The sequence below is a fragment of the Schistocerca gregaria genome, unplaced genomic scaffold (genome assembly GCF_023897955.1).
Source record: "Schistocerca gregaria isolate iqSchGreg1 unplaced genomic scaffold, iqSchGreg1.2 ptg000178l, whole genome shotgun sequence".
NCBI lineage: Eukaryota > Metazoa > Arthropoda > Insecta > Orthoptera > Acrididae > Schistocerca > Schistocerca gregaria.
Window position 1 is genome coordinate 12,709,737 of NW_026061728.1, and position 14,628 is coordinate 12,724,364.

Genomic DNA, 14,628 nt, shown 5'->3' on the forward strand with positions numbered 1-14,628 from the left:
TGTGGACTATCAGAGTGTTGATGAAACACAGAAATTGCATCGGAATTGAATACAACAGTCACCATGCGCACTTTTCTCCATGGGAGTAATTTCTCAAACAGTCTACGCTTTGATCGATTCCTGGAAGAGCAGTAGTAGTTTCCGATTCCCATCTGGAGCCATTTTGTAATCTGTGGACTATCAGAGGGTTGATGAAACACATAAATTGCATCGGGATTGAATACAAGAGTCACCATGCGCACTTTCCTCCATGGGAGTGATGTCTGAAACAGTCTACGCTTTGATCGTTCCCTGGAAGACCAGTAGTAGTTTCCGATGCACATCTGGAGGCATTCTGTAATCTGTGGACTATCAGAGTGTTGATGAAACACAGAAACTGAATCAGGATGAATACAACAGTCACTATGCGCACTTTCCTCCATGGGTGTAATGTTTCTAACAGTCTACCCTTTGATCGTTCCATTGAAGACCAGTAGTAGTTTCCAATGGACATCTGGAGGCATTCTGTAATTTGTGGACTATCACAGTGTTGATGAAAGACTAAAATTGCAACGGGATTGCATACAACATTCACCATGCGCACTTTCCTCCAATAGAGTAATGTCTCAAACAGTCTACGATATGATCGTTCCCTAGAAGTCCAGTAGTAGTTTCCGATGCACATCTGGATGCATTCTGTAATCTGTGGACTATCAGAGTGTTGATGAAACACAGAAATTGCATCGGAATTGAATACAACAGTCACCATGCGCACTTTTCTAGATGGGAGTAATTTCTCAAACAGTCTACGCTTTTATCGATCCCTGGAAGTCCAGTAGTAGTTTCCGATTCCCATCTGGAGCCATTCTGTAATCTGTGGACTATCAGAGGGTGGATGAAACACATAAATTGCATCGGGATTGCATACAACAGTCACCATGCGCACTTTCCTCCATGGGAGTAATTCTCAAACAGTCTACGTTTTGATCGTTCCCTGGAAGACCAGTAGTAGTTATCGATGCACATCTGGAGACAATCTGTAATCTGTGGAACATCAAAGTAATGATGAAACACAGAAATTGCCTCGGGATTCAATACAACAGTCACCATGCGCACTTTCCTCCATGGGAGTAATGATTCAAACAGTCTGCGCTTTGATCGTTCCCAGGAAGACCAGTAGTGGTTTCCGATGCACATCTGGAGGCATTCTGTAATCTGTGGACTACCAGAGTGTTGATGAAACACAGAAAATGCATCGGGAATGAATACAACCGTCACCATGTGCACTTTCCTCCATGGGAGGATTGTCTCAAAGAGTTTACGCTTTGATCGTTCCCTGAAAGACCAGTAGTAGTTTCCGATGCACATCTGGAGGCATTCTGTAATCCGTGGACTGTCAGAGTGTTGATGAAACACAGAAATTGAATCGGGATTGACTACAACCGTCACCATGCGCACTTTCCTCCATAGGAGTAATGTCTCAAACAGTCTACACTTTGATCGTTCCCTAGAAGACCAGTATTAGTTTCCGATGCACATCTGGAGGCATTCTGTAATCTGTGGACTATCGGAGTGTTGATGAAACACATAAATTGCATCGGGATTGAATACAAGAGTCACCATGCCCACTTTCCTCCATGGGAGTAATGTCTGACACCGTCTACGCTTTGATAGCTCCCAGGTAGACCAGTAGTAGTTTCCGATGTACATCTGGAGACAATCTGTAATCTGTGGACAATCAGGGTGTTGATGAAACACAGAAATTGCATCGGGATTGAATACAACAGTCACCACGCGCACTTTCCTCCATGGGAGTAATGTCTCTAACAGTCTACGCTTTGATCGTTCCCTGGAAGACCAGAAGTAGTTTCCGATGCACATCTGTAGGCATTCTGTAATCTGTGGACTATCAGAGTGCAGATGAAACACAGAAATTGCATCGGAATTGAATACAACAGTCACCATTAGCACTTTCCTCCATGGGAGTAATGTCTCAAACAGTCTACGCTTTGATCGTTCGCTGGAAGACCAGTAGTAGTTTCCGATGCACATCTGGAGGCATTCTGTAATCTGTGGACTATCAGAGTGTTGATGAAACACAGAAATTGCATCGGGATTGAATACAACAGTCACCACGCGCACTTTCCTCCATGTTAGTAATGTCTCAAAGAGTCTACGCTTTGATCGTATCCTGGAAGACGAGTAGTAGTTTCCGATGCACATCTGGAGGCATTCTGTAATCTGTGGACTATCAGAGTGTTGATGAAACACAGAAATTGCATCGGGATAGAATACAACAGTCACCATTCTCACTTCCCTCCATGGGAGTAATTCTCAAACAGTCTACGATTTGATCGTTCCCTGGAAGATCAGTAGTACTTTCCGATGCACATCTGGAGGCATTCTGTAATCTGTGGACTATCAGAGTGTTGATGAAACACAGAAATTGCATCGGGATTGAATACAACAGTTACCATGCGCACTTTCCTCCATGGGAGGAATGTCTCAAGCATTCTACGTTTTGATTGTTCCCTTGAAGACCAGTAGTATTTTCTGATACACATCCGGGGCATTCTGTAACCTGTGGATTATCAGACTGTTGATGAAACACTGAAATTGCATCGTGATTGAATACAACAGTCACCATGCCCACTTTCCTCCATGGGAGTAATGTCTGACACCGTCTACGCTTTGATAGCTCCCAGGTAGACCAGTAGTAGTTTCCGATGTACATCTGGAGACAATCTGTAATCTGTGGACAATCAGGGTGTTGATGAAACACAGAAATTGCATCGGGATTGAATACAACAGTCACCACGCGCACTTTCCTCCATGGGAGTAATGTCTCTAACAGTCTACGCTTTGATCGTTCCCTGGAAGACCAGATGTAGTTTCCGATGCACATCTGTAGGCATTCTGTAATCTGTGGACTATCAGAGTGCAGATGAAACACAGAAATTGCATTGGAATTGAATACAACAGTCACCATTAGCACTTTCCTCCATGGGAGTAATGTCTCAAACAGTCTACGCTTTGATCGTTCGCTGGAAGACCAGTAGTAGTTTCCGATGCACATCTGGAGGCATTCTGTAATCTGTGGACTATCAGAGTGTTAAAGAAACACAGAAATTGCATCGGGATTGAATACAACAGTCACCATGAGCACTTTCCTCCATGGGAGTAACGTCTCAATGAGTCTACGCTTTGATCCTTCCGTGGAAGACCAGTAGTAGTTTACGATGCAATTCTGGAGGCATTCTGTAATCTGTGGACTATCAGACTGTTGATGAAACACAGAAATTGCATCGGGATTGAATACAACAGTCACCATGCGCACTTTCCTCCATGGTAGTAATGTCTCTAACAGTCTACCCTTTGATCGTTCACTGGAAGACCAGTAGTAGTTTCCGATGCACATTTGGAGGCATTCTGTAATCTGTGAACTATCAGAGTGTTGATGAAACACTAAATTTGCATCGGGATTGAATACAAAAGTCACCATGCGCACTTTCCTCCATGGGAGTAATGATTCAAACAGTCTACGCTTTGATCGTTCCTAGGAAGACCAGTAGTGGTTTCCGATGCACATCTGGAGGCATTCTGTAATCTGTGGACTATCAGAGTGTTGATGAAACACAGAAAATGCATCGCTAATGAATACAACAGTCACCATGTGCACTTTCCTCCATGGGAGGAATGTCTCAAAGAGTTTACGCTTTGATCGTTCCCTGGAAGACCAGTAGTATTTTCCGATGCACATCTGGAGGCATTCAGTAATCCGTGGACTATCAGAGTGTTGGTGAAACACAGAAATTGAATCGGAATTGACTACAACGGTCACCATGAGCACTTTCCTCCATAGGAGTAATGTCTAAAACAGTCTACGCCTTGATCGTTCCCTGGAAGACCAATATTAGTTTCCGATGCACATCTGGAGGCATTCTGTAATCTGTGGACTACCAGAGTGTTGATGAAACACAGAAATTGCCTCGCGATTGAATACAACAGTCACCATGTGCACTTTCCTCTATGGTAGTAATGTCTCAAACAGTCTACGCTTTGATCGTTCGCTGGAAGACCAGGAGTAGTTACAGATGCACATATGGAGGCATTCTGTAATCTGTGGACAATCAGAGTGTTGATGAAACACATAAATTGCATCGGGATTGAATACAAGAGTCACCATGCGCACTTTCCTCCATGGGAGTGATGTCTGAAACAGTCTACGCTTTGATCGTTCCCTGGAAGACCAGTAGTAGTTTCCGATGCACATCTGGAGGCATTCTGTAATCTGTGGACCTTCAAAGTTTTGATTAAACACAGAAATTGAATCAGGGTGAATACAACAGTCACTATGCGCACTTTCCTCCATGGCAGTAATGTTTCTTACAGTCTACCCTTTGATCGCTCCATGGAGGACCAGTAGTAGTTTCCAATGGACATCTGGAGGCATTCTGTAATCTGTGGACTATCAGAGTGTTGATGAAAGACTAAAATTGCAATGGGATGAATACAACATTCACCATGCGCACTTTCCTCCATGGGAGTAATGTCTCAAACAGTCTACGATTTGATCGTTCCCTAGAAGTCCAGTAGTAGTTTCCGATGCACATCTGGATGCATTCTGTAATCTGTGGACTATCAGAGTGTTGATGAAACACAGAAATTGCATCGGAATTGAATACAACAGTCACCATGCGCACTTTTCTCCATGGGAGTAATTTCTCAAACAGTCTACGCTTTGATCGATTCCTGGAAGAGCAGTAGTAGTTTCCGATTCCCATCTGGAGCCATTTTGTAATCTGTGGACTATCAGAGGGTTGATGAAACACATAAATTGCATCGGGATTGAATACAAGAGTCACCATGCGCACTTTCCTCCATGGGAGTGATGTCTGAAACAGTCTACGCTTTGATCGTTCCCTGGAAGACCAGTAGTAGTTTCCGATGCACATCTGGAGGCATTCTGTAATCTGTGGACTATCAGAGTGTTGATGAAACACAGAAACTGAATCAGGATGAATACAACAGTCACTATGCGCACTTTCCTCCATGGGTGTAATGTTTCTAACAGTCTACCCTTTGATCGTTCCATTGAAGACCAGTAGTAGTTTCCAATGGACATCTGGAGGCATTCTGTAATTTGTGGACTATCACAGTGTTGATGAAAGACTAAAATTGCAACGGGATTGCATACAACATTCACCATGCGCACTTTCCTCCAATAGAGTAATGTCTCAAACAGTCTACGATATGATCGTTCCCTAGAAGTCCAGTAGTAGTTTCCGATGCACATCTGGATGCATTCTGTAATCTGTGGACTATCAGAGTGTTGATGAAACACAGAAATTGCATCGGAATTGAATACAACAGTCACCATGCGCACTTTTCTAGATGGGAGTAATTTCTCAAACAGTCTACGCTTTTATCGATCCCTGGAAGTCCAGTAGTAGTTTCCGATTCCCATCTGGAGCCATTCTGTAATCTGTGGACTATCAGAGGGTGGATGAAACACATAAATTGCATCGGGATTGCATACAACAGTCACCATGCGCACTTTCCTCCATGGGAGTAATTCTCAAACAGTCTACGTTTTGATCGTTCCCTGGAAGACCAGTAGTAGTTATCGATGCACATCTGGAGACAATCTGTAATCTGTGGAACATCAAAGTAATGATGAAACACAGAAATTGCCTCGGGATTCAATACAACAGTCACAATGCGCACTTTCCTCCATGGGAGTAATGATTCAAACAGTCTGCGCTTTGATCGTTCCCAGGAAGACCAGTAGTGGTTTCCGATGCACATCTGGAGGCATTCTGTAATCTGTGGACTACCAGAGTGTTGATGAAACACAGAAAATGCATCGGGAATGAATACAACCGTCACCATGTGCACTTTCCTCCATGGGAGGATTGTCTCAAAGAGTTTACGCTTTGATCGTTCCCTGAAAGACCAGTAGTAGTTTCCGATGCACATCTGGAGGCATTCTGTAATCCGTGGACTGTCAGAGTGTTGATGAAACCCAGAAATTGAATCGGGATTGACTACAACCGTCACCATGCGCACTTTCCTCCATAGGAGTAATGTCTCAAACAGTCTACACTTTGATCGTTCCCTAGAAGACCAGTATTAGTTTCCGATGCACATCTGGAGGCATTCTGTAATCTGTGGACTATCGGAGTGTTGATGAAACACATAAATTGCATCGGGATTGAATACAAGAGTCACCATGCCCACTTTCCTCCATGGGAGTAATGTCTGACACCGTCTACGCTTTGATAGCTCCCAGGTAGACCAGTAGTAGTTTCCGATGTACATCTGGAGACAATCTGTAATCTGTGGACAATCAGGGTGTTGATGAAACACAGAAATTGCATCGGGATTGAATACAACAGTCACCACGCGCACTTTCCTCCATGGGAGTAATGTCTCTAACAGTCTACGCTTTGATCGTTCCCTGGAAGACCAGAAGTAGTTTCCGATGCACATCTGTAGGCATTCTGTAATCTGTGGACTATCAGAGTGCAGATGAAACACAGAAACTGCATCGGAATTGAATACAACAGTCACCATTAGCACTTTCCTCCATGGGAGTAATGTCTCAAACAGTCTACGATTTGATCGTTCGCTGGAAGACCAGTAGTAGTTTCCGATGCACATCTGGAGGCATTCTGTAATCTGTGGACTATCAGAGTGTTGATGAAACACAGAAATTGCATCGGGATTGAATACAACAGTCACCACGCGCACTTTCCTCCATGTTAGTAATGTCTCAAAGAGTCTACGATTTGATCGTATCCTGGAAGACGAGTAGTAGTTTCCGATGCACATCTGGAGGCATTCTGTAATCTGTGGACTAGCAGAGTGTTGATGAAACACAGAAATTGCATCGGGATAGAATACAACAGTCACCATTCTCACTTTCCTCCATGGGAGTAATTCTCAAACAGTCTACGATTTGATCGTTCCCTGGAAGATCAGTAGTACTTTCCGATGCACATCTGGAGGCATTCTGTAATCTGTGGACTATCAGAGTGTTGATGAAACACAGAAATTGCATCGGGATTGAATACAACAGTCACCATGCGCACTTTCCTCCATGGGAGGAATGTCTCAAGCATTCTACGTTTTGATTGTTCCCTTGAAGACCAGTAGTATTTTCTGATACACATCCGGGGCATTCTGTAACCTGTGGATTATCAGACTGTTGATGAAACACTGAAATTGCATCGTGATTGAATACAACAGTCACCATGCCCACTTTCCTCCATGGGAGTAATGTCTGACACCGTCTACGCTTTGATAGCTCCCAGGTAGACCAGTAGTAGTTTCCGATGTACATCTGGAGACAATCTGTAATCTGTGGACAATCAGGGTGTTGATGAAACACAGAAATTGCATCGGGATTGAATACAACAGTCACCACGCGCACTTTCCTCCATGGGAGTAATGTCTCTAACAGTCTACGCTTTGATCGTTCCCTGGAAGACCAGATGTAGTTTCCGATGCACATCTGTAGGCATTCTGTAATCTGTGGACTATCAGAGTGCAGATGAAACACAGAAATTGCATTGGAATTGAATACAACAGTCACCATTAGCACTTTCCTCCATGGGAGTAATGTCTCAAACAGTCTACGCTTTGATCGTTCGCTGGAAGACCAGTAGTAGTTTCCGATGCACATCTGGAGGCATTCTGTAATCTGTGGACTATCAGAGTGTTGATGAAACACTAAATTTGCATCGGGATTGAATACAACAGTCACCATGCGCACTTTCCTCCATGGGAGTAACGTCTCAATGAGTCTACGCTTTGATCCTTCCGTGGAAGACCAGTAGTAGTTTACGATGCAATTCTGGAGGCATTCTGTAATCTGTGGACTATCAGACTGTTGATGAAACACAGAAATTGCATCGGGATTGAATACAACAGTCACCATGCGCACTTTCCTCCATGGTAGTAATGTCTCTAACAGTCTACCCTTTGATCGTTCACTGGAAGACCAGTAGTAGTTTCCGATGCACATTTGGAGGCATTCTGTAATCTGTGAACTATCAGAGTGTTGATGAAACACTAAATTTGCATCGGGATTGAATACAACAGTCACCATGCGCACTTTCCTCCATGGGAGTAATGATTCAAACAGTCTACGCTTTGATCGTTCCTAGGAAGACCAGTAGTGGTTTCCGATGCACATCTGGAGGCATTCTGTAATCTGTGGACTATCAGAGTGTTGATGAAACACAGAAAATGCATCGCTAATGAATACAACAGTCACCATGTGCACTTTCCTCCATGGGAGGAATGTCTCAAAGAGTTTACGCTTTGATCGTTCCCTGGAAGACCAGTAGTATTTTCCGATGCACATCTGGAGGCATTCAGTAATCCGTGGACTATCAGAGTGTTGGTGAAACACAGAAATTGAATCGGAATTGACTACAACGGTCACCATGAGCACTTTCCTCCATAGGAGTAATGTCTAAAACAGTCTACGCCTTGATCGTTCCCTGGAAGACCAATATTAGTTTCCGATGCACATCTGGAGGCATTCTGTAATCTGTGGACTACCAGAGTGTTGATGAAACACAGAAATTGCCTCGCGATTGAATACAACAGTCACCATGTGCACTTTCCTCTATGGTAGTAATGTCTCAAACAGTCTACGCTTTGATCGTTCGCTGGAAGACCAGGAGTAGTTACAGATGCACATATGGAGGCATTCTGTAATCTGTGGACAATCAGAGTGTTGATGAAACACATAAATTGCATCGGGATTGAATACAAGAGTCACCATGCGCACTTTCCTCCATGGGAGTGATGTCTGAAACAGTCTACGCTTTGATCGTTCCCTGGAAGACCAGTAGTAGTTTCCGATGCACATCTGGAGGCATTCTGTAATCTGTGGACCTTCAAAGTTTTGATTAAACACAGAAATTGAATCAGGGTGAATACAACAGTCACTATGCGCACTTTCCTCCATGGCAGTAATGTTTCTTACAGTCTACCCTTTGATCGCTCCATGGAGGACCAGTAGTAGTTTCCAATGGACATCTGGAGGCATTCTGTAATCTGTGGACTATTAGAGTGTTGATGAAATACTAAAATTGCAATGGGATGAATACAACATTCACCATGCGCACTTTCCTCCATGGGAGTAATGTCTCAAACAGTCTACGATTTGATCGTTCCCTAGAAGTCCAGTAGTAGTTTCCGATGCACATCTGGATGCATTCTGTAATCTGTGGACTATCAGAGTGTTGATGAAACACAGAAATTGCATCGGAATTGAATACAACAGTCACCATGCGCACTTTTCTCCATGGGAGTAATTTCTCAAACAGTCTACGCTTTGATCGATTCCTGGAAGAGCAGTAGTAGTTTCCGATTCCCATCTGGAGCCATTTTGTAATCTGTGGACTATCAGAGGGTTGATGAAACACATAAATTGCATCGGGATTGAATACAAGAGTCACCAGGCGCACTTTCCTCCATGGGAGTGATGTCTGAAACAGTCTACGCTTTGATCGTTCCCTGGAAGACCAGTAGTAGTTTCCGATGCACATCTGGAGGCATTCTGTAATCTGTGGACTATCAGAGTGTTGATGAAACACAGAAACTGAATCAGGATGAATACAACAGTCACTATGCGCACTTTCCTCCATGGGTGTAATGTTTCTAACAGTCTACCCTTTGATCGTTCCATTGAAGACCAGTAGTAGTTTCCAATGGACATCTGGAGGCATTCTGTAATTTGTGGACTATCACAGTGTTGATGAAAGACTAAAATTGCAACGGGATTGCATACAACATTCACCATGCGCACTTTCCTCCAATAGAGTAATGTCTCAAACAGTCTACGATATGATCGTTCCCTAGAAGTCCAGTAGTAGTTTCCGATGCACATCTGGATGCATTCTGTAATCTGTGGACTATCAGAGTGTTGATGAAACACAGAAATTGCATCGGAATTGAATACAACAGTCACCATGCGCACTTTTCTAGATGGGAGTAATTTCTCAAACAGTCTACGCTTTTATCGATCCCTGGAAGTCCAGTAGTAGTTTCCGATTCCCATCTGGAGCCATTCTGTAATCTGTGGACTATCAGAGGGTGGATGAAACACATAAATTGCATCGGGATTGCATACAACAGTCACCATGCGCACTTTCCTCCATGGGAGTAATTCTCAAACAGTCTACGTTTTGATCGTTCCCTGGAAGACCAGTAGTAGTTATCGATGCACATCTGGAGACAATCTGTAATCTGTGGAACATCAAAGTAATGATGAAACACAGAAATTGCCTCGGGATTCAATACAACAGTCACCATGCGCACTTTCCTCCATGGGAGTAATGATTCAAACAGTCTGCGCTTTGATCGTTCCCAGGAAGACCAGTAGTGGTTTCCGATGCACATCTGGAGGCATTCTGTAATCTGTGGACTACCAGAGTGTTGATGAAACACAGAAAATGCATCGGGAATGAATACAACCGTCACCATGTGCACTTTCCTCCATGGGAGGATTGTCTCAAAGAGTTTACGCTTTGATCGTTCCCTGAAAGACCAGTAGTAGTTTCCGATGCACATCTGGAGGCATTCTGTAATCCGTGGACTGTCAGAGTGTTGATGAAACACAGAAATTGAATCGGGATTGACTACAACCGTCACCATGCGCACTTTCCTCCATAGGAGTAATGTCTCAAACAGTCTACACTTTGATCGTTCCCTAGAAGACCAGTATTAGTTTCCGATGCACATCTGGAGGCATTCTGTAATCTGTGGACTATCGGAGTGTTGATGAAACACATAAATTGCATCGGGATTGAATACAAGAGTCACCATGCCCACTTTCCTCCATGGGAGTAATGTCTGACACCGTCTACGCTTTGATAGCTCCCAGGTAGACCAGTAGTAGTTTCCGATGTACATCTGGAGACAATCTGTAATCTGTGGACAATCAGGGTGTTGATGAAACACAGAAATTGCATCGGGATTGAATACAACAGTCACCACGCGCACTTTCCTCCATGGGAGTAATGTCTCTAACAGTCTACGCTTTGATCGTTCCCTGGAAGACCAGAAGTAGTTTCCGATGCACATCTGTAGGCATTCTGTAATCTGTGGACTATCAGAGTGCAGATGAAACACAGAAATTGCATCGGAATTGAATACAACAGTCACCATTAGCACTTTCCTCCATGGGAGTAATGTCTCAAACAGTCTACGCTTTGATCGTTCGCTGGAAGACCAGTAGTAGTTTCCGATGCACATCTGGAGGCATTCTGTAATCTGTGGACTATCAGAGTGTTGATGAAACACAGAAATTGCATCGGGATTGAATACAACAGTCACCATGAGCACTTTCCTCCATGGGAGTAACGTCTCAATGAGTCTACGCTTTGATCCTTCCGTGGAAGACCAGTAGTAGTTTACGATGCAATTCTGGAGGCATTCTGTAATCTGTGGACTATCAGACTGTTGATGAAACACAGAAATTGCATCGGGATTGAATACAACAGTCACCATGCGCACTTTCCTCCATGGTAGTAACGTCTCTAACAGTCTACCCTTTGATCGTTCACTGGAAGACCAGTAGTAGTTTCCGATGCACATTTGGAGGCATTCTGTAATCTGTGAACTATCAGAGTGTTGATGAAACACTAAATTTGCATCGGGATTGAATACAACAGTCACCATGCGCACTTTCCTCCATGGGAGTAATGATTCAAACAGTCTACGCTTTGATCGTTCCTAGGAAGCCCAGTAGTGGTTTCCGATGCACATCTGGAGGCATTCTGTAATCTGTGGACTATCAGAGTGTTGATGAAACACAGAAAATGCATCGCTAATGAATACAACAGTCACCATGTGCACTTTCCTCCATGGGAGGAATGTCTCAAAGAGTTTACGCTTTGATCGTTCCCTGGAAGACCAGTAGTATTTTCCGATGCACATCTGGAGGCATTCAGTAATCCGTGGACTATCAGAGTGTTGGTGAAACACAGAAATTGAATCGGAATTGACTACAACGGTCACCATGAGCACTTTCCTCCATAGGAGTAATGTCTAAAACAGTCTAAGCTTTGATCGTTCCCTGGAAGACCAATATTAGTTTCCGATGCACATCTGGAGGCATTCTGTAATCTGTGGACTACCAGAGTGTTGATGAAACACAGAAATTGCCTCGCGATTGAATACAACAGTCACCATGTGCACTTTCCTCTATGGTAGTAATGTCTCAAACAGTCTACGCTTTGATCGTTCGCTGGAAGACCAGGAGTAGTTACAGATGCACATATGGAGGCATTCTGTAATCTGTGGACAATCAGAGTGTTGATGAAATACATAAATTGCATCGGGATTGAATACAAGAGTCACCATGCGCACTTTCCTCCATGGGAGTGATGTCTGAAACAGTCTACGCTTTGATCGTTCCCTGGAAGACCAGTAGTAGTTTCCGATGCACATCTGGAGGCATTCTGTAATCTGTGGACCTTCAAAGTTTTGATTAAACACAGAAATTGAATCAGGGTGAATACAACAGTCACTATGCGCACTTTCCTCCATGGCAGTAATGTTTCTTACAGTCTACCCTTTGATCGCTCCATGGAGGACCAGTAGTAGTTTCCAATGGACATCTGGAGGCATTCTGTAATCTGTGGACTATCAGAGTGTTGATGAAAGACTAAAATTGCAATGGGATGAATACAACATTCACCATGCGCACTTTCCTCCATGGGAGTAATGTCTCAAACAGTCTACGATTTGATCGTTCCCTAGAAGTCCAGTAGTAGTTTCCGATGCACATCTGGATGCATTCTGTAATCTGTTGACTATCAGAGTGTTGATGAAACACAGAAATTGCATCGGAATTGAATACAACAGTCACCATGCGCACTTTTCTCCATGGGAGTAATTTCTCAAACAGACTACGCTTTGATCGATTCCTGGAAGAGCAGTAGTAGTTTCCGATTCCCATCTGGAGCCATTTTGTAATCTGTGGACTATCAGAGGGTTGATGAAACACATAAATTGCATCGGGATTGAATACAACAGTCACCATGCGCACTTTCCTCCATGGGAATAATTCTCAAACAGTCTACGTTTTGATCGTTCCCTGGAAGACCAGTAGTAGTTTTCGATGCACATCTGGAGGCATTCAGTAATCCGTGGACTATCAGAGTGTTGATGAAACACAGAAATTGAATCGGGATTGACTACAACCGTCACCATGAGCACTTTCCTCCATACGAGTAATGTCTCAAACAGTCTACGCTTTGATCGTTCCCTGGAAGACCAATATTAGTTTCCTTGCACATCTGGAGGCATTCTGTAATCTTTAGACTACCAGAGTGTTGATGAAACACAGTAATTGCCTCGGGATTGAATACAACAATCACCATGTGCACTTTCCTCTATGGTAGTAATGTCTCAAACAGTCTACGCTTTGATCGTTCGCTGGAAGACCAGTAGTAGTTACAGATGCACATATGGAGGCATTCTGTAATCTGTGGACAATCAGAGTGTTGATGAAACACATAAATTGCATCGGGATTGAATACAAGAGTCACCATGCGCACTTTCCTCCATGGGAGTGATGTCTGAAACAGTCTACGCTTTGATCGTTCCCTGGAAGACCAGTAGTAGTTTCCGATGCACATCTGGAGGCATTCTGTAATCTGTGGACTATCAGAGTGTTGATGAAACACAGAAACTGAATCAGGATGAATACAACAGTCACTATGCGCAGTTTCCTCCATGGGTGTAATGTTTCTAACAGTCTACCCTTTGATCGTTCCATTGAAGACCAGTAGTAGTTTCCAATGGACATCTGGAGGCATTCTGTAATCTGTGGACTATCACAGTGTTGATGAAAGACTAAAATTGCAACGGGATTGAATACAACAGTCACCATGCGCACTTTTCTAGATGGGAGTAATTTCTCAAACAGTCTACGCTTTGATCGATCCCTGGAAGACCAGTAGTAGTTTCCGATTCCCATCTGGAGCCATTCTGTAATCTGTGGAGTATCAGAGGGTGGATGAAACACATAAATTGCATCGGGATTGCATACAACATTCACCATGCGCACTTTCCTCCAATAGAGTAATGTCTCAAACAGTTTACGATATGATCATTCCCTAGAAGTCCAGTAGTAGTTTCCGATGCACATCTGGATGCATTCTGTAATCTGTGGACTATCAGAGTGTTGATGAAACACAGAAATTGCATCGGAATTGAATACAACAGTCACCATGCGCACTTTTCAAGATGGGAGTAATTTCTCAAACAGTCTACGCTTTTATCGATCCCTGGAAGTCCAGTAGTAGTTTCCGATTCCCATCTGGAGCCATTCTGTAATCTGTGGACTATTAGAGGGTGGATGAAACACATAAATTGCATCGGGATTGCATACAACAGTCACCATGCGCACTTTCCTCCATGGGAGTAATTCTCAAACAGTCTACGTTTTGATCGTTCCCTGGAAGACCAGTAGTAGTTATCGATGCACATCTGGAGACAATCTGTAATCTGTGGAACATCAAAGTAATGATGAAACACAGAAATTGCCTCGGGATTCAATACAACAGTCACCATGCGCACTTTCCTCCATGGGAGTAATGATTCAAACAGTCTGCGCTTTGA